This window comes from Lepisma saccharinum, chromosome 25 (genome assembly GCF_977018435.1).
Source record: "Lepisma saccharinum chromosome 25, izLepSacc3.1, whole genome shotgun sequence".
NCBI classification, from domain to species: Eukaryota; Metazoa; Arthropoda; class Insecta; order Zygentoma; family Lepismatidae; genus Lepisma; species Lepisma saccharinum.
In genome coordinates this window covers 22,998,732-23,021,131 of record NC_139253.1, presented here as the reverse complement: position 1 = coordinate 23,021,131, position 22,400 = coordinate 22,998,732, and the positions used below count along the sequence as shown (strand labels likewise).

Sequence of the window (22,400 nt, the reverse complement as noted above, 5' to 3'; positions counted from 1 at the left end):
AAAATTGTAAAATGTGTGTAGGAAACAATGGAAGAATAAGCCATCAGCAACCCTATGTTTTATTCTAACTCGTTTCATGAGAACATTTGAGTGTATTATTACAGAACTCTATCGGTCAGTGTGGTACACTTCACATGGTTTGTACCCTCCATCCACCGACAGTGTTTGACACGTTAATTGAATCTAAAAGCATTATCTGCTTCAACGCAACAGACTATTTGGTTAATAAAGCGAACTAATTAACTGCCAAATATGAACCTAATAGGGTAAAATTGGTCACAGGAAATACGATGGGAAACGACCAAATACATTCGCACGAAGGAAGAGGAATTTAGTTTCATATTAGGTAATGAAGATAAAAAGGAGCATAAGTTCTGTAGGCCAGAACAAATTTTTCACTCATCTGAAAGTACCGAAAAACCTGGAAAAGTCAGGGATTTTTATTTAAAATAATTGTTCGAGAACCTGGAAAGCCATAGAACACGAAACATGAATGTTGATTGATTGATTTGATTTAATTTACTTCGCCTATCTGCCACTTTTGGCTACTCGCGAAGATGAGGATGAGTGGTGATATGATGAAATCGATGAAGGGACATTCACAAGGAACACCCATGTCCAGGTCGGGATTCGAATCCGCTGTGAATATACAGAGTGATTCATAAGGGATGGTCCAAACTGTGAGCGTGAAATGTAAGCACTACTAGAAGCTAAAAAGTCTTTGTAAACATGGATCCGTAAATAAACCGTTTGCTAGGTAATTGAGAATGTATTAATGTATTGTCAGGATGTGGTATAACGTATCAATGGTACAGAAAGAAAAGTGTGTCTGCAATAATCAAAGAATAGATGCGATTTATCCACACGCTCCCAAAACTCCAGAAATGTCCTCAACACCCCGTAAAAAGTTTTCTCAATGGCCCAATTTATGGCCATTTTGGCTCTAAATGTACACTTACACCACCGCGCATGGAAAATTCTGGATAAATCTCGTAACCAATATTTGTTCCAATAGACAATAAACAAATGGTTGCTTAGCAATGCTGGCCTAATTGACCACATTCAGTAAAGGCTAATCCAACGCTTTTGGTTAATCAGTTTCTTCCGAGTGGAGACATGATTCTCGCTAAAGTTTGGTTACTAAGAGGTTTCAACGTTTAGATCTAGAACTTCTCGTCCTTGGGCCATAGGTTCGATGCTTATAAGTGGCGGTCCGTGTCTTGCTTTTACGACAGACAGCGCTTAACAGGCGGTCGAAGAAACGGAGCTAAAAGCACTCCTTGCTCAGGCGCTAATAAAAAAGAACTCTTTGCAGTGGAGTATTGGGTTCCTGCATGCGTACCTCGGTTCGCCACGACGGCGTAAAGGAACGAGTTAGTGGCGAAAAAAGAAAACATTCACCGCTGCAAGATGGGGCAACGGAATCTGGAAATTGATCTTCTGGAGAAGAAAAAAAGAAAAGAAAAAAAAGCCAGCGTTCTTGGACTTTACAAGTTTCCGATGCTGCAAGAGCCTTGTGCTCGTCCCGCAAACCGGAATGTTTGGACCACGTGTGTGTGTATTTTTCTTCCCACCAACACTTCTGGTGTTTTATGACCCGGAGGTAGATCTGTTCGGTGAAGCTTTCATCGCTGGCGCTTTCTGTGCGTCTCCGTTGCCAAGTTCACGAGGCCTGGGCGCCTGGAAGGTCCCGGACTCTTTTGTACCCGTTAAATAAATGACCTGATCGACTTTCGCTTCTGACTATAATTTCCCCCCAATGAAGCTCCACTGGCATAAATCTTCATGTTCGAAGCCATAACACGATGAGAAATATTGTACCTCTAGGCAGCTCTTTGCAATTGCTTGTTCAGAATCACTTTGCAAACCAGGTATTTTGATTTAAGACTTGAAGCTTTCTTGCCGACGAATGATGAAGAGATTCTCTCGGGCTAGTTTCTAGTTAAAAAACGCTAACCAGGCTGGGTCCAGTTCGAGCCCCGTGTCGCGATTACGATTGCCTTTTTAGTGTTAGTTAACCAGAAACGCGCACGTAGCAGACACGCCACTCGATTGGTCCGCCATCTTCACCGGGATCCCCCCTTCACGAAAGTATATACGCCGGATTGACGCTCAGAACTGCACTTCTACCCTGAAGATTAGAGTGATGTTAGATCTCGAAAGCTTGGAATCATTTCCACAACTCGCCTGGTCGATAGCCCGAGAGAATCTGTTCATCAGGTGTTTTGATTGTTCAGCAACCCTTCCTTAATCCCGATCTTCGATTGTTCCGAATTCTCTTTTGTAATCTTGATATGTTTCCACGCTGGTGGTCGAGTGCGTTGAACGGTTGATTACGAAAAGGATTCGGAACAATCAAAGATCGGGATTAAGGAAGGGTTCCTGAACAATCAAATACCAGCTTACCGATCTCGATACCAAAGATTCCAGGTTCGAGTTCTGGTCTTGGCATAGAAATTGGGTTGTAAGTGTCCTTTCACCAATTTCGTCTCATAACCTTTTATTCACATTATTGCAATTAACCTAGCATCTTAAAATCATATACATGTAAACTACTTAGCCCTATTTAATTTTCAAGAAATGCTTCAGTTATCCCGTATTAGATTGTTCAGAATCTGTTTCGTATTACTGGTAATGATTTTGAGAGTTTTTTTACACTCTTTCTTGCAGTCTTTTAAAACTTTTTCAGTGCTCATTTAAGCTACTTTGTGACTACTGCCTCTCATTTTATTGTAAATTTACATTCTATGAATTTGAACTATTTTAGTGCCCACTTTACTTTCCTAATTTTAGCGCCTATGACCGGTTTTCGTGCCTATTTTCTCTTTAGGTTGCGTATCTCTAACCATCATAATGGCTAGGGAGACAAATTTATGGTAAATAAAAACTGAGGAGATCGGTAAATGAAATGTTACATCAGCGGTATATACCAGCGGTAGAAAAAAAAATTGGTACACACTTTTTCATTATGAGGAAACAACATACAAAAGAGCTATAAATTGATAAACTACTTCATTTTTATATACTGTGCACATACACAGTACTTAGCTGTCCAACCAAAAAAAAAAACATCAACACAAAATCACTTCATTTCTAAATTGCATATCTCAAGTGATTTATTCATTGTATGTATATAAAGGATATCCTTGCTGTCCAACAAATAAAATAATCACTACTGCACATACACAAACACATGTTCAAAATCACATGATGATAAACAAAATTAATTCATGACTGAACACAAATGATACCATTGTTTCCCTTGATGTGAGGGAACAGACTAATCTTATCGCTGCTACAGCTAGCAAGTTCAATGAAACTGGAATTTGAGTAGACATTCGGGGGAAGAAAGGAATGCAGCTTGACAGGGAGCTAAGTTTTCGAACTGAGATTATGTGCATGGGAAATCATAATTTTCAGCGTCTTCCTGATGTGATCGAAAATAAAACGTTCTTCAGCTGCAAATGTTAGGAAACTTTAGGCAAACGTTTCGTTACAAATCGAAAGTTTGCGCGCACAACCTCGATTGTCGGTTTTTGCGTGTTTTCTACTTAATTTGATGATATTTCACGGTTATATCGCGAAAAAACTTTCATTTCGTGGAAAAGCACACATTTCGCATTACTTCGCGAATAAAACTCATGCATATTTCATCATTGGGGGCGTAGTTACGTGCAGAATGTTCAAATTGCATCTTTTTTTTTTTTTCACATTTCGCGATTTCGCGGATCACAAAAATTCAATGTCCCTAGTAATGGCTAATGCCACTCTTTTAGAGTTTACTTTTCCTTAGGCGCCTCTTTCCACCAGTTTAGAAGTTATATCTATTTTGTGGATAATACAGTGTGTCCGTAAAGTCATGGTGCACTTTTGACCGGCCACAGGAAAGCAACAAAACAAGATAGAAATGTGAAATCTTCACCAAATAAAACAAAAACTCTCCAAGTTTCCGTACTATGATGCGCAAGCGTGTGCGCACACAGCTGATGACGCAACACCACGAACTGCGCAGCAGCGGATCTGCCCTCGCCCACGCCAGTCTAGATGTGGACTGTACAGAAGCGCTTCGTTGTACACGCGACGATATTTACGTTGCACTTTCCTCACGGATTCGAACTTCGCAAGCCACAGAACACACTGGACTTGCCTCTGTACCGTCCACATCTCGACTGGCGTGGGCTAGGGCTGATCCGCTGCTGCGCAGTTCGTGGTGTTGCGTCATCACCTGTGTGTGCACACACTTGCGCATCATAGTACGGAAACTTGGAGAGTTTTCCTTTTATTTGGTGAAGATTTCACATTTCTATCTTGTTTTTTTGCTTTCCTGTGACCGGTCAAAAGTGCACCATGACTTTACGGACACACTGTATTTCAACGGTTTCAGTGCCATATCACACTTTAGTACATATGTATTAGACTCATTACAATTTATGTAAATTGAATAGAAACAAAGAAGTAGCAATCCAAAATGACGCAAAAAGCATCGGAATCACGCAACGAATCTCGGTGTACAGCAATTTGGATGTTAAGATGTTGGACGCATCCAGATTTGGATGTTAAGTAGGCCCTAATACAGGAAATGCCCATAGACTTGCCTACTCGCTTCCACCAGGTTGAAATCGATTCCAGTAATTGCATTTCCAAAACTAGTTTTTTGCAGCCACGCTAGCGCGGACGAGCCAACCCCTTTCAAATTTTCCTAGTGGTTGACCGTGATGCGTGTACGCTTCTTGATGCCACGTCGTAGCTCGCACCACCTCGTTTTTTCTCGACGCCATCATCATTCACTCGTGAACTGCCTCGCCCTCCTTTGCAGAATTGACCACGGTCGTGTAACGTTTACCTTATCAGTTGCGCAGTTGATAGGAAAATGACGCTCCAGAGCCCCCACTGATACACGCAAATTGACACGGTGAAGAAAGAAGGAGCCGCGATCATGCTCATCGTCTGCTGCATGTGTAAAAATCAATAGTTATTGACAGAAAAAAACGTTCTAACTGAAGTCCAACCGTATTAGGACACTCACTGCCTTCATGTAAAGACGCAGCACTTCTCACTAACAATTTATTTTCATTTCGTTTTCCCGGTATTTGATTGTTGAGTATCTCTATATGATCCCCAGAATTTGATTCTTGAGTCTCTCTTTCGTACTCCCCGAATTTGTTTGTTGAGTCTCTCTGTCACACTCCCAGCATCTGATTGTTGAGTATCTCTATAGCACTCCCGGTAATTGATTGTTGAGTCACTCTGTCGCACTCCCGGTAATTGATTATTGAGTATCTCTGTTACACTCCCGGTATTTGATCCTTGAGTCTCTCTGTTGCACTCCCGGTAGTTGATTGTTGAGTATATCTATAGCACTTCAGGTACTTGTTTGTTGAGTCACTCTGTCGCACTCCCGGTATTTGATCCTTGAGTCTCTCTGTCGCACTCCTGGAATTTGATTGTTGAATCTCTCTGTTGTACACCCGGAATTTGTTTGTTGAGTCACTCTGTCGCACTCCCGGTAATTGATTATTGAGTATCTCTGTTACACTCCCGGTATTTAATCCTTGAGTCTCTCTGTTGCACTCCCGGTAGTTGATTGTTGAGTATATCTATAGCACTTCAGGTACTTGTTTGTTGAGTCACTCTGTCGCACTCCCGGTATTTGATCCTTGAGTCTCTCTGTCGCACTCCTGGAATTTCATTGTTGAATCTCTCTGTTGTACACCCGGAATTTGTTGGTTGAGTCTATCTGTCGCACTCCTGGTATTTGATTGTTCAGTATCTCTACAGCACTTCAGGTATTTGATTGTTGAGTCTCTTCATCGCATTCCCGGAATTTGTTTGTTAAGTCTCTCTGTCGCATCCCGGTATTTAATTGTTGAGGATCTCTATAGCACTCCCGAAATGTGATTGTTCAGTCTCTCTGTCACACCCCAGGTATTTTATGGTTGAGTCTCTTTGTCCCACTTCCGGTATTTGGTTGTTCAGTATCTCTATAGCAGTCCCGGAATTTGATTCTTGAGTCTCTCTGCCGCACTCCCGGAATTTAATTGTTGAGTCTCTCTGTCGCACTACCGGTGTTTGATTGTTGAGTATCTCTATAGCACTCCAAGAATTTGACTCCTGAGTATATCTGTCTCACTTCCGGAATTTGATTCTTGAGTGTGTCTGTCGCACTCCCGGAATTTGTTTGTTGAGTGTGTTTGTTGCACTCTCGGTATTTTATTGTTGAGCCTCTCTGTCCCCAACCCAGTATTTGATTGTTGATTATCTCTATAGCACTCCCGAAATTTGATTGTTGAGTGTCTCGGTTGCACTCCCGGTATTTGATTCTTGAGTCTTTCTGTCGCACTCCCGGAATTTGATGTTGAGGCTCTCTGCCACACTCCCGGTATTTGATTGTTGAGTATCTCTATAGCACTCCTGAAATTTTTTATTGAGTCTCTCTGTTGCACTCCCGATATTTGATTGTTGAATATCTCTACAGCACTTCAGGTATTTGATTGTTGAATATCTCTACAGCACTTCAGGTATTTGATTGTTGAGTCTCTCTCTCGCACTCCCGGTAATTGATTGTTGAGTCACTCTATAGCCCTCCCAGTATTTGATTGTTCAATCACTCTGTCGCACTTTCGGTAATTGATTGTTGAGTCACTCTGTCGCACTCCCGGTATTTGAACTTTGAGTCACTCTGTCGCACTCCCGGTATTTGATTGTTGAGTCTCTCTGTCGCACTCCCGGAATTTGATTGTTGAGTTTCTCTGTCGCACTCCCGGAATTTGTTTGCTGAATCTCTCTGTCGCATTTCCGGTATTTGATTGTTGAGTCTGTCTGTCGCCCGCCCAGTATTTGATTGTTAAGTATCTCTATAGCACTCTCGGAATTTGATTGTTGAATCTCTCTGTCGTACTACCGGAATTTGTTTGTTGAGTGTCTCTGTCGCACTCCCGATATTTGATTGTTGATTATCTCTGTAGCACCTCCGGAATTTTATTCTTGAGTCTCTCTATAGCACTCCAGAAATTTGATTGTTCAGTGTCTATGTCGCACTCTAAGTATTTGATTATTGAGTCTCTCTATAGCACTCCCGGAATTTGTTTGTTGAGTCTCTCTGTCGCACTCCCGGTATTTGATTTTCGAGTATCTCTATAGCACTCCTGGAATTTGATTTCGAATCTCTCTGCCGCACTCCCGATATTTAATTGTCGCTTGCCGCTTGTGTGTTACTAGGATTACCAGTTTTGTAGTATTGCTAAGATATTTTGGTCGCGAATGGGCAATGAATATTTTTTTTGCAGACTAAGGTGTTCGTGACACTTTTCGCTTGTCAATTAAATGTGAAATCTACTTGTAGCATGTTGTTTGTCAACTATTGTATGTCACTTGTCACTTCGGAATAAAAGTTGCCTTAGGTAGCCTTCAGACCAAAGCGACACAGGCACCTCCAGCATGCAAGAAAGCATTCAGTACGCATACGTGACCAACAATCCGAGGCGACATGAAAGCGGCCCAGCTCGAGTGACACAAAGCGACATGTGTAGTTTGTGTCACTCCATCACGAAATGTTGCATTTATTTCCGAAGGTTCGTTTACAATTCACACGCGTCGTTTTTCACTTTGGTCTGAAAGCAGCTTAAGCAGACGATAACTAATTGATTAATTGATTGATTTAGTTTATTTTACTTCGGGTTTTGTGCCTCTTGGCTAATTTGCGAAGATGGGGATGAGTGATGAAAATTATGAAATTGATGAATGGACATTCACAAACAACCAACCCGAGCGGGATTCGGACCCGGGACCCTTGGCGTCGCAGCACGATGTGCTAACCACTTGGCCACAGGGTCCGGCAGGCGATAACTAAGCTGGCTAATTTAATAAACTGGATCTGGAAATCTGGATATAGTCTACAGTTTTGAATGAAGTCCAAACCACTGGGCCAAGTGCCTCTACTGGGAATTGAACCCAGAATCCTTTGATTACAAGACGACATCATTAGCCACTACGTTTCTAGGACGTGCCAAAAATTCAAAGACAAGACTATTAACACTTACACCTTCCTTAGTTTCTCACATTCACCTCATTCGATCACTTCGTTTCCTCATGTAGTACAAGAAATCGAGCATGAAATATGCAACAAGCACCGTCTTTAAATTTTGCGGAGACTTAGTGGCTATTCTTCGCCGATTCTTCCCGTATATTCGTGACGGCAGGCATGTATTTTGAAAGCTAACTCTTCTGAACAGGCGTAACCAAACATGATTTTTCTACGACCTGCACTAGTATTCGTGACTAGTAGAAGGTTGGCGATAATATTTAATAAATAAGAATGTTACATCAGTGCATTATTGCGTCTGTTTCATCTTCTTGTCGCTCCTTGTTCCACATAAAAGCAGTTTTCGATTTTGTGTTGTATTTGTAAATCTTTTTGCAAAAGAATTTTAAACACCCCCGTTTGTTATCATATTTTTCCATTTCAGAAATTCAAGCTTCAAACAGAATTTATTAGACATTAAGACTATCCTATATTCATTTAGCCATTTCCACTTGACATTGGTGTCTGGTCATCAAGAGGCCTTGGGTTCGATTCTTGGTATATTCCAGTATTCATATGTCGCTTTAAACTGTATGCACGTTCATCTTGCCACTTAGCCTATCTGAGCAGAAGGTGGACTAGAAACATATTTTGACAAACTTTAAAAAATAAAAACGTTGTTTATTTTTTTATATTTTTTATATTTATATATTTTTAATTTATTGTAAATTAATCGCGTGTTTGTAATGTCTTGAGCCTCAGAATTTGCAGTGCCAAGAAAGATGAAACTGGAACACTCACAGACCCCGTTTTCATGGTAATCATTTGCTAAAAATCGTATACAGGATTTATTTTATATGACCAAGTGAGCCTTACCGATGGCGTAGGAGTCATGTCCTCGCCTAGTAATCAAGAGGTCCTGTGTTCGATACCCAGTGGAGACGCATGATTGTTCGGATCCCACTTCAAGCTGTAGGTCCATTCCCGAAGAAAATAAAGGAAGAAAAATTTAATTGTAGTCTACACATCAGCAGTCATTATTACAACAAGAAAGATAATATGCATAAATATGTGTTGATTAATTTGGTTTATTTTACTTCGCAATTGTTCAACTTTTGACTAATCGCGAAGATGAGGACATGTAGTTATATGATGAAATTGATGAAGGGACACTCACAAAGAACATTCATGCTGAGGTCGGGATTCAAACCCTGGTTCCCTGGCGTCGTACTTGCTTAAAGAGGCAGGAAAGTGACGAAAAATAATCAAAGTATAAACATCTCCAATCAAGCATTGAACACTAGTTTCCAAACTCGAAATCGTTACTTACGTGTTGTCAGGTATCCAAATTCAAAGTCCTGTAGCCCGAAACCGCAGCTGTTCAGTGTTATGAAACTCCCCCCTTCACGTCAGGATTTCATCACCAGCAACTCATCTCAGACAGTTTCACTCAGATCCAACCGTCAAACGCAACTACAAAGCTCAACCTGGAGAAGAGACCGTATTCGCTATTTCTGATCTGGTCTTCTTCAAAGCACGTGAGAAATAACGGTGGTTCGCCAACTACCCGCAAGAGCGCGCAGCAGTTCCCGCACTGAAAATTTCATAAAGAAACAAGCCAGGCCACCAGACCAAATGGCTTTCTTTTCTCTAGAGGCAAGGGACGTGCGTGGGGTTTGATTTTAGGAGTAGAACAGGGTCTCGCGTTTAATAGATAAGCTGGAAAATATATTTTAAAGGCAGTGGAATTTAGCACACATGAACCAACAAAAAAGTTCTTGGGAAAAATCCTCTTATACTCATAAACCCCGCCAAAGGTATTTTAAAAAGTTTTGACAGGCTGGTTTAAAAACCATTATGCTGAAATATGCTAACCAATTTCACTTATATGAAATATCAGGCCAGTTCTCTGAAATGTCTAAAGCTCTCGCCACGGAAACAGTCCAGTCAAGGTCGGAGCTTCCCCTTGCCTCCTCCACACCCCTGACCCTCCAGGGTTGCCGCACTTCTTCTAAGCTTCTTCCCGCGTTTACGTATGCGGATGATTTCATCGGTTGAAATTGTCAACACTGTAGGTGGGTGGCGTGACCTTGACTGGACTGTTTTCGTGGCGAGAGCTCTAGCTACTTCGACAATAAAGTCCTAAATTCATGAAAATTATCCTGGTCACAAAATTCCTGACGCTTTCCCCTGGTCTTCCACAACAATCTATATTTTTTACATACATAAAAATGGATGTATGTCTGTATATATGTATGTATGTCTCTTCCAGTTTAACTCTCGAACGTGTGGAGCAATTTCAACCAAACTTGGTACACATATCACAGCACTCCTGGCACCCCTAGGGGTGGGGTGGGTAGGGGTGACATGCAAAAATAAACGACCGATATCAGTGTGGAATCCATAGCTTTCGGGGTCGCTAAGATGAATAGTGACAATCCCAATGCCGTTCAATTTATTTATTCTTGCTCCTGGAGGTGAAACTAAGAATGTTGTTTATAATCAAGTTTTGAGTTAAATTAATATTATAGTGAATTTGTAAAAGATTTTACTTTATAATTTTAATATAATTAAGTCTTGTTTCCATATTTAAAAACACTAAGTTGCTGACCAAGGCAATGTATTATTAAGATAAAAACACTTAACAGGTAACGTTTCGACCCTGTATCAGGGTCTTCCTCAGACGAAGAACTAAACTAAAGTATTGAAATATACTACACACAGAAAGATTACATACACATAGCAGGGTCACTAGCCACACAACAACAAATCAAGATGACAGTCCTTATCTAGGAAGATTTCTCCAAAGGAATTAAACATATCACCTCCTGACAGTTGTCGACTAATTGGTCTACTAAACTGACAGGTCAAGATTAGCAAGAGTCTAGAACCACCTGCTTACCACTCCCCCACCCCTCCTGAATTTTTGGTTATGGATAAATACCTCCTCCTCTGGTCTTCTTCTTTTCTCTTCTTTCTTCCTTGTTCATACTTCTTTTTTCTTCATTCCTTTTCTTCATCCTTTCAACTTTCTCTAACACACTCTTCCATTCCTTGTTTATCTTGAGTCCTCCATTCCAAGACATCATCATCTTGACCTGTCAATCACCTGTCAGTTTAGTAGACCAATTAGTCAACAACTGTCAGGAGGTGATATGTTTAATTCCTTTGGAGAAATCTTCCTAGATAAGGACTGTCATCTTGATTTGTTGTTGTGTGGCTAGTGAACCTGCTATGTGTATGTAATCTTTCTGTGTGTAGTATAATTCAATACTTTAGTTTAGTTCTTCGTCTGAGGAAGACCCTGATACAGGGTCGAAACGTTACCTGTTAAGTGTTTTTATCTTAATAATACATTGCCTTGGTCAGCAACTTAGTGTCTTTATAATTTGTATACTGTAGTTAAACTTTTAAATACCTGCAAATAAAATTAGTAACATTTTACACTATAGTTAGAATTCATTGTTTTCCTGTCTAATAGGAGATTGGGATAAATAAATAGCCGGGCAACGCCGGATAATCAACTAGTGCACTATATTACACAATTTTTATTACCAAATGTAGTGCAAGTGATAACCTAAAATATAGATTTACTTTTATATTCTAAACTCCAACAATTTAATGTTCCGGAGCTTTCTCCACAATAGGCAAAACATGGAAATCTCTCTCTCTCTCTCTCTCTCTCTCTCTCTCTCTCTCTCTGATGAATTTTAAACAAATACAAGTGTGTGTGTGTGATGTTTTGATTGATTGAGTTGGTGTTTAAAGGCCATTTTATGCACAGTAAGGCTAATCGGGACTGGACCTACAGTTTAAAGTTGGATCGGAACCACTATGTGCCTCCACCGGTTATCGAACCCGAGACCCTTTGATTACAAGGCGGCGACGCTTCCACTGCGCCATCTGGGAGGCTGTGTGTGTGATGTGTGTGTGTAATATTCTAGATACATCTAGATATACCGTTCAGCTTCATTGTTTTTATCCTGTCAGTAAACAATTTATATTCTTTTCAGACTACTATTATTTTAGAAAATACACCAGAAATTGTAATTGCAAATGAAACGTATTTGAATCTATTTTACTGGTACACTTTCTTCTTTTCAGAATACTATGAAAAATGTACTAAACTGTAGATTTCTATTCTTCCAGGTAACCGTAAATAACCTACAGGACGTTTGCACAATAAATTCAACAATCGAAACATTAAACATTACAGAATAATATAATAGTTTCGGAATATACGAGTACATGTCAATAAGTACAAAGGTTATATAAATATTTTGCAGGCTTTTGATCTAACCTAATATAGTCAACGACATAACCTAGTAACGAAAGTCATATGCCAGAAATTCGCTACACAGCATTAATAAATCAGTAGACATCTTGCTACAAATACAACTCTGAATACACATAAACTTTACAGGACCGCTCGGCCATTAAGATACAACAGGTAAAGACATCATCTATGGTGACAAGCTGCACAAACATGCCTTCCTTGTAGATATACTAGCCACTAACACTAGCAATTTTGAATCTACATTTTGGAGAAAATAGTCTGCAACAGGAGTGAACGTAAAAATTCTGAACCACAGTTAAAAAAAATCATAAATGTAGAACTTCAGAAACAGTGACTCTGAACACTTGTACTACGGTGAAAGTAATTTATGCCGCCATAGTATTATAATGTTTTGCAATTTATATCAGTGTGTGTGTAAATATTTCATAAGTGTAAATAATAAGAACAATAATAATTTGGTCTTAGCAAAGCATACACTTTTAGATCAGAATATGCAGGAATGCATGACTAATTCAATTACAAACATGAACTGATGTTGTTCACGTGATATTACATAATTCTCTATTTCTCCTCAGGAATGTTTATAAATCATTAGCAATTGTTGACCTTCAGCGATGCGATGTGAAGCAATGTTTACTTTTGAAACACCACAATCGACTGACGAAAATGCTGTTAATATTAACCGTCAAAGCAACGAATTAACTAAAATACTCCAGCGGTTAATTAAACAATCTTCCCATCTCCCAGCGAGCATGTTTGGGTTTTCCCATACAATACCCCCCAGTGATACCGTTACGTCATACAACTGTCAGATGTTGTATCAGTACTTTTAATAATACAGTAAGAAAATAAAAAAAAGCGCATATTGTATGTGGCCAATGGCATGAACTGAAGGGCTAAGTCCAGGATTATTCAAGTACTAATGAGACGACATGCATATTGAAAATATATACGAGGGCAAATCAAAAAGTTCTTGCAGAAGTGTTATTCGTTTCCTATGGAGCAAGGGATGAACGCCCATCGAGATCCATAGGGAAATGCAGCCGACTTATGGGGACAAGTGTCTTGCTTTGAGAAGTGTGCGGTTGTGGTGTTGTGAATTCGAAAACGGTCGAGAAGACCTTCATGACAATGAGCGGTCCTCTCTCAGAACGGAAAACATTGCCCGTGTGGATGCAAAGGTGAAAACGGATCGGCGTGTGCCTCTGAAGGACATTTCCAAGACGCCTGGCATTTTTATGGCTGTGTTTACGATATCGTTCACGAATCCTTGGGGTATCGCAAAGTCTCATGTCGGTGGGTGCCTAAACTTTTGGATGACCTGAACAAGGGTAAGCGAATGATGGCTTCACTGAAACATTTGCTGCGTTACGCCGAGGAGGGTGAAATTTTTCTGGATCTCATTGTCACTGGAGATGAAACGTCGGTATTGCATTTCACTTCAGAATCAAAGCAGCAGAGCATGGTATGGACACATCCATATTAGCCTGTCACGAAGAAATTCCGTAGAACGCCATCAGTCGGGAAGTTGATGCTCACGGTCTTCTGTGATTGCCGAGGAGCACTCCTGCTGGATTTCATGCCACGAGGTGGCACCATAAACGCTGACAGCTATTGTGGCACACTCTCACGTCTGCGAGCTGCCATCAGGAAAAAGCGCCAAGGGATTCTCGATGTGGACAATGTGGTTATCCTCCACGATAACGCCAGGCCTTATGTGGCAAACCGGACCGTCGACAGACTTCAGACATTCGAACGGGAGATTCTGGAGCATGCACCGTATAGTCCAGACCTCGCCCCCAGTGATTTCCACGTGTTCGGTCCCCTGAAGACGTTTCTGGCAGGACAGACGCTTATTTGCGACGACGAATTGAAGAGCGCTGTCCTGCCGTGGTTCCACGATCAACCGACCGAATTCTACAACAGCGGCATCTCGAAAGTAGTGGTGCGATGGGACAAATGCCTGAACCGCTTTGGTGACTATGTGGGTAAATAGTGCAAGATACATAGAACAATTCCTATATTTTGATTTCTCTGCATGTTTATTATTTCGGCTGAAAAAAAATTGGGGCAAAGACTTTTCGATTTGCCCTCGTACATAAGTATGGGATCGCAGGCTTGAGTATCAGCCCTTATTTTTTCGTACTTAAGTGGAAACTTCATTATGCATCATTTCTGTTGTTAAAGTTGTATTATATCTACCCATGTTATCATGTGGTGAAGTTTCCAATTAGTTATCTATATCTTTTAAATACTCATGTGTACAACTCTGATGAAACAGTCTGGCAATACTTAGTGGTAATTTATGAGAAGAAAACTAGTCCATCAAACTAATTCAATATTTTACGAGATTTCATTAAATAATAGTTTTTTACATTAATTTTCATGTAGAAAGATAGAACGAACCTTATTTTGTAACGTTTCTGCTCATATCATGTGTGTAACCTCAATGCGAGTTGCTAACGCGAGGCAGTGCAGAGAGTTCGACTCACTGCATGCGCTGAAGTCTACGACATACGTTACTGCGCATGCTTCTTTCCGCTTCAACCAATCATGATGAAAATTGTGTTTCGCTTATTGATTTCTTGATAAAATTAAGAGATTTTTATGGATTTTTGCGAGTTATATGGACAGGTTAAAGTTACAGTGGTGTAAGTCACTTTTTAAAAGAAATGACTTAGACACAGAAATCAGATCTTTATAAGTCAATCTGCTAACAGAAAACGTGAAGTAAGTCAGAGATTCATTCAACTGTCAACAGATGACAGTTTAAGGTCTAGTGATAAAGGACACAGCTATTGTGTTGATCAGCAAAGTGCTGTGAGTCAGACTTATTTTTCTTTTTAAGAAAGTGACTTACACCACTGTAATTTTAACCCGTCCATATTATGACTAGAAATATCTAAAGTTATCCCAGAGAAAGTGAACCAAAGTCCTTCCGTTTTAGGGTATGCATGGCGTGCATAAAGATCTTTGAAGTACTAGTACTCACAATAAAGTATGAACAGTTGTAACATTTGTTCATTTGTTTTATATCGCAATACCAAAATCGCAAAACTTTCTATTTCTTGCCTACAGATGGAGCGGAAGTGAAATGGAAACAGCTGACAACACTGTGTTCAATTTTTTTAAAAAAATCCCTCATCTTCAAACTCACCCAAGTAATAAGAATAGAGCTTGAAACTCTACCATCCCTCATGCAGAGTAAGTGAAAATGAATTAGATTTTGCTCTACAAATGACAATAAGTTCCATCACACATTTTCAAGTTTTGGAGGAACACTGCCTAGACATCGAACTAAACAATTTTTAATCCACACATAATTTCTTTAGCATTTCAGTTTGTAGGAAAATACTGTAAGAAATGCCATTATGATAACACGTATCCACTCCCCTGGCAGATGAAAAAAACAGAAGAGAACATTTTCTGTTACCAATTTGAAGGATTAAAGATTTAAGAGGTACTTCAACAACCATGCACGAAGTCATACAATAATGACCTGGTTCGAATCCCGCTCGGGTTTGGTTGTTTGTGAATGTCCATTCATCAATTTCATCATTTCATCACTCATCCCCATCTTCGCAAATTAGTCAAGAGGCGCAAAATGCGAAGTAAAATTATAACGATAAAATCTTGCTAATTATCAGGTAAATCAATTAATCACCGTAATAAGCAATAATATGCATTGGATTGTGGCTGTTCACCGGGACTTGGACGGCGGAGCGCGGAGGACTAGCCTGTTTCCCGAGAGAAGAGGCCGAGCCTCGGGTAAAGAAATATAAAAATACAACTTTATTACCAATGGTCAGATTCAACTGAAATTAGAGACAGCCCAGCAGCAGATTATCATCGACGAAATCCCCCAAGCAGAATTTGATAGGAGATAAATTAAGCCCGACATTAAAGGTTAAACAGCTAGACTGGATAACAATAGCTACAGAGTCCCTGGCACTGTCTTCGGAACGAACGTGCAGGTTACAATAGGCCCGGTCTTTGGGTAACCTCCCTTCGAGGTGCTTTTGGAGAAGGGTCAAAGAACTCCAAATACACGGGGGAAGATAGCAGGACTACAGACTACAACTTGAGGACGATTTAACAACGCTTGGACAGAGAGGGTACCGTAACGAACCTTTTGAATCGCAAATAAATAGACGAGCGGAGAAGCGGAAGACACAGTTTTACTCAGATTTTCTTCGGCGTGTTATCGTACACAATCTTTCGCGAACCACCCGCGTAAAGTATCCGCTTTGTGTGTCGCACCGTTCCGTGTTGTGTTTATTTCGAACGTGGCTGTTTACTATCAAGATGGAGTAGAGACAGCGAAAGGCCCCGCTGGGAGGGGCGTCTGACCCAGTTGCCACATATGAAGATGCAGGAAATCCAATCTTATCGCCAGGAAACCATCTATTGACCACGCCGATAAGCTTCCACATTTCCACCACGAGGACTTCAGTCAGAGCCGACAAAGGTAAGCCGGAATGGACGTGAAAATGGATAAGCTTCGTTCGCCCCGTCGTGACATCCAATGAACTCGCTAATTACATTAAATATCTCCAAGTGACATTGCTTATTACGGTGATTAAATTGCATCAACTATATTTTTAACATGTAAAACCGTACAGCTTTCATTTATTCAATTATCCAAAGTATTTAACATTCAGATTGTACGACGCTATAAATTGTCAATATAATTATATAACAGTGATCCTAGTTAACTGCAAAAGTAATAATATAAAGATTAACATTCAATTACAACAACATAAAAGGAGTAGTGTTTTGTCGTACAGGTTAAGCTCCTACCGGAACATGGTTTTCCCGGAAAGCAAAAGTAAATGTCAAATTAAGAACAGTTTAAATCAATGTAGCTAACTTTAAACATGCCGCCGAACTATTATTGTACTAATTACTCATGTCTATTGGATTGCCGAGATATGAATGCGTGAGTGAAAGGGGCAATGATGTAATGTTTATGCATGTGCTCTTTTATAGAAATTACAGTATATATATAGAACTAACCCTGTGGTGTGATTTGTTCTACCCTATGTAATCTCTTGGGCTCCGACTGATGGCACTTACCCTGGGACAAAAGGTAAATAGGTTATTAATGATTGCCTTTTGTTTATTTGTTTAATTGTTTTTGTGGGTTTGACATTACCATTGTAATGTAGAACCATAACGACGTCAGGCACGTTAAATAAGTAGCCGTAGCCTTCGAGTTATAAAATAAACTAAATCAATCAATCAATTTTCCCTTATATTAATGATAGTGAATTCTGTTGTATCTGTTTTCTTCACTTTGTAAAACCTGAATTAAAAACTTAATAAACAAGTATATATAACTGATAGTGAAACATTAAGAGTAAATGATAGATCCAGTAAACACATATCCAGCATAAGCAGTGCCATCTATAATTAATTCTGCAATAGCAATGAAAGGATTAAGAAACCTGTTAGTATTTTCTGACATACGCGATCAAAAGAACAACATTTTTCATTTTTCGATGAAGGAATTTGAGAGCTTTTAAACTTGTTTTTTCATTTTGTTCGGATTCTTGAAGCCAGAGAATTTTCATTCTGTTTCCGCATTGCAGTTCCCGAAGTTACAAAATTAGATAGGGAACGGAACGTTCCTTGTAACAACAGTAGTCCAGTGGGACTCCTGAGCATTGTGGGAGCAATAACGAACGGAATGCTCCAACAATGCCATTGGGAATTTCGTGAAATGACGCCATGACAGTACTCAGCACATAATTCGCTTACATCTGCAACACCTACAGGCTAACTACTTTGGTGAATGGGTTCTTCAAGCCATTTCCTAATTTCCAGTTGTATTGGCCGTGGGGATTTACAATGGAGTTTCCGTAAATAGCGGAAACTATCTTCGTAGCGAGTACAATCAGAGACTTGGGACAATGCAATGCTTTCAGTAACTATAACACAATTGTTAGACGATTAACTGCAACTTAGTTATATTATGCAGTACATTGTAACGAAGTTGTAATGTCAGGAGTAAACAAGCAATTTTCTGTACTCCCTAAAGATTACCTAATCTCTGCTTCGAGCCAGTATTCTGTGATGTGCAGTTAAGCTGCAAATTAAAATAACTACAAGACGGGTTTGGGAGCATCCATTAGTAAACTAGTGGCTACTGCAGGCAATGCGTGAAATAACCTATTTGCTTTGAAGGAAGAGGACAGTGTGCAAATTAAACTTTTTGCTTTTTTGGGTGTTGGGGACACGGAACAATTTCATGCTGGTGTAAACAAGAAATGAATATTGTATTTACAAGGACATTAAATCTTTTTTATGGGAAGCAAACACACACTAACTACAATGAAACATTAACTGGAAATCACACAATAACTCTTCGTTTCCTCAAATATCTTTTCAGCAGTTCACTGTTCCAGTGCTGGTCTACTGGCCTTTTTGATTATTTCTCACGAATTGTTATGGCATTTATTAATACAATAAATTTTTAGATCCAGTGTTCAAACGAACATTTTTCTGATCTTCCTATATTATAACTTCATTAAGCCTTGTTTCCATGATTATGAAAAACTAAATATGCTGACCAAGGCAGTAATTTATTTTATTAAAAAACATAAACTAACGTAACGTTTCAACCTTCTAGCAAGGTCTTCTTCAGACTCTGTATCAAGTACAGACTCTGTACAAAACTTGATACAGAGTCTGAAGAAGACCTTGCTAGAAGGTTGAAACGTTACGTTAGTTTATGTTTTTTAATAAAATAAATTACTGCCTTGGTCAGCATATTTAGTTTTTCATCTTCCTATATATATACTTGTAAATGAATTACGGAGAAGAATTTATCAACTCAGTCTTTTTGTGTAGCGATGTAATGATGCACCCTCTCCCCCAGCTAATTCACGTTCTGGGGGAGAATGCCATCCAACGCTGGATGCAGGTGTAAACAAAAGATGCACGTATACATTTATAGAGAAATCGACTTTTTCTTTTGGATGAAGATACGTAGAAGAAAAATTAAAATTATAGAGCTTCCTAATGAATCTTTTAATTCTCCTAACATACATATCATTCCCTATGGTTTATTATTTTTTTTATTTTTTATAAATTGTGATTGACTTTTGAAACATATTAAAATGTAAAAAAATGTATTTTTATGTAACTGTTCATTAACTCATCTCATTGTACACTGGTTTGTTGTGAAAATAACTTACAACGGTGTAGCGTAGGTTTTCTAGTATTGCCCACTTCATGAATTTGTCATTATTATTATGAAACAATAATTAAAATATTCCAGAGTATTTCTTGATAACCACGAAGTATAAGTGTGGGTGTGAGTCAGTGGCGTTCCCAGGATTTTTGCCATCTTTTCCTACCTTTTACGTTCTTTTCTTAAGAATACTGGTCCAAAGAGGGGGGGGGGGGTAACCACCGGTGTGAGTATCTATTCAATAATTTCATTTAATCACCACTCATCTGATTCAGAGATTTAAGAGGGAGGATAAATCCATATAATTTGCTTTAGCAAATTATTTTTTGATATGCTATGTTTCAGCTAAGATATAAATAGTACACATCAACATACCACCAGCGATTAGACACTTTTGTAATGATTTGTTTTCCATCTTCTAATTATCTCTTTACTCTTCTCCATTGTACGTTTTTATCAATGCGTACTTTTAATCCCCATTCGTTGACATTCGTCCATCATTTTTCTTGTCATGTATTCTAAATCTTCATATTATATTTCATCTGCATGTATCTACTAAAGAATATACTATTAATAATAAACAAACGTCAACAATAAATAAATATTATTAATAATAGCATCGTCTCCATCATCACTATCAAACAACGTCAGCAGTGAGTGACCCTGCACTATGTGAATGGAAATTGTTCTCCAGCATCTGGCTGCCGTGGGTGTTGTTTCAGCTAAAAGGAAAAGAAAGAAAAAAATACTTAAAGACCGGAACCCGATACTCGAAGGCACATCCGAGATCTCGTTAGTTTCCGGAATCCTTGCTGCCAGCCTTAGAACCGGAGTTGTGTGTTTGGGGAGCACGGATAGAATGGCTTCTTAGCAACGGCGTCCGGTGAACAACTGGAATTCAGAGAACCAATCCATCTTCAATGAAGGGCGAAAGGGGATCGCAGAGCAAGCTATTAGTAGGTTCTGCGCGATGCTTCTTCTGTGATTGTTGTCGCGTCAATTCAATTAGAAGCTGGATCAAGTTCTTTCTCAAAGGACGGGAGTGAGGTAGAGAAAAGGGGTGTTATTAGCTAAAAATAGAAACTAGTGTTGTCAAGGGGTCCCGGGTTTGATACCCGATGGAGGTACATAGTGGTTCGGATCCCACTTTAAACTGTAGGTCCAGTTCCGATTAGCCTTACTGTGCATAAAGTGGACTTACAACACAAACTCAATCAATTAATCGAAACCGGCTTTGGAAAACTTAAAGTTAAAAAAAATTAAATATTTTTTTTAGAATTGAAATTCCATGGTCTTTTTGAAAAATTTAAAATTCATAAATTCGGCTTTTTTAAAAATTGAAAGTTCATAAAACAGGTATTTTGAAGAAATGTCATAAAACCATTTTTGGAAAATTGAAATTTCATAAAATCGAGTTTGAAAATTTAAATGTAACAAAACCGGTTTTGAAAAATTGAAATTTCATAAAACGCTTGTTGAAAAATTAAAGGATTTTGGATTCAATTGTATCAAAATTCCATCTGTTCCACTGCTATTATGGCCGAAAATCTGGTTATAAATTACAGTTACAATCGTTTCAACAGAAAAATGTAAAAGTATTACCGGTCATTTCACCGTGCCATGAAGGTACATAGGGGGTGTGGGAAGCAAGGCCCCACATATTCTGAATCCCGTCTGTAGTGGAGGTGGTGTGATCATAACCACGCTCCGGCTTCCAGGGTAGCCCCCGGATTACACTCCACCTGAGATGTTCCACGGTAAGGATAGAACCCAGGTCTCACGCTTAGCAATCAGACACCCAACCAACTGTACCACTGCGGTTAGGATAAAAGTAGCGGATATAATGGATCACAAAATAGATTATTTTCTGAGATTAGGTAGTGGGAATAACTTCCTTGTTATATTATTGCATTGTTCTCTGGTTCTAGAAGATGGCAAAACATGACTTAAATAATTATAGAGTAATATAATATGCCAGTTAATAAATTTTAATCAATATAATTTATCTTATTAATAGTGTGGTAACTTTGATTCTATTTTAGTTTCAATTTCTTACTTAGTCAAAGTGTAGAACGTGTAGCAATTTCTCTTTCTGCTGCAACATTATAAAGGTAATTTTTGACAATACCGCTATTGATAAATGCTGAATGTTGACTAAATAGCTGTAGATAAATACAAGAAAATAGCTCGGGAAATGTCAGATTTTTGAAGACAGTCAAGGAGAATTTTCTGTTTCCCCGGGAGCTTGTAATTTGTTCAAATGGCTGATTTAGTTTCATTTAGCATCAAAATATTTATATTGAGGTGAATTGCCTTGTTCTTGTTCAAACAATTGTGCATGGGTTGCCGACGTACGGTCAAGAAGTCATCGACATTTAGGTAGTTCCAAAGCGGTTTCCCAAGATGCTCTGGCTGGTACCCAATGTCAAGGACTCTTAATCGCAAGAGGAAGTGTTGATGCAACGAACGCCCCGCCGGTAATGAAAGCAAGCAATGCTGGGAGCACCTGAATTTCAACCTTGGAACGATCGGAAACTTCGCGAAATATATCTTTCACTTGCTGTTTGCTAAGCGAAAGTTATGGATATTTCCCCTTTCAGTTCGGAGGGAAATTCTGCATAGGTCAATGGCAACGAAACGAGGGAATGTATATCCGTCCATTAATGAAGTTCTTCAAATTCACGTGGGTGAACAGTTCAGCGTAGGAAGGTCGACTAATTCGCCCATAATAATTGGTAAGATCCATGGCGATATTTAGAGTACGTATTCTTGTGCATAAAAGCAATCTTTGGAGAGTTAGTTTTTCACAGTAACTGAATTGCAGTTACTTTGAAAAAGTAACTAAATCAGTTACTTTGCTGCAATAGTAATTCAGCTACAGTTACATA

The 22,400-nt window shown here is 39.2% G+C and overlaps 1 protein-coding gene across 2 annotated transcripts in view; it reads right to left on the bottom strand.

The window, feature by feature from the left end:
- Window positions 1-22,400, bottom strand: part of SPR (G protein-coupled sex peptide receptor) — a 476,822-nt gene that overhangs the window by 56,987 nt on the left and 397,435 nt on the right. Inside the window, exon 1 of one of the 2 annotated variants that reach the window (XM_083111285.1) lies at window positions 9,351-9,475. The exons of the other annotated variant lie outside the window; for it this stretch is intronic. The gene's annotated coding sequence lies outside the window, so the exon portion shown is untranslated. Of the gene's footprint in view, window positions 1-9,350; window positions 9,476-22,400 lie in introns of those variants that run through there. 2 annotated transcript variants of the gene reach the window in all.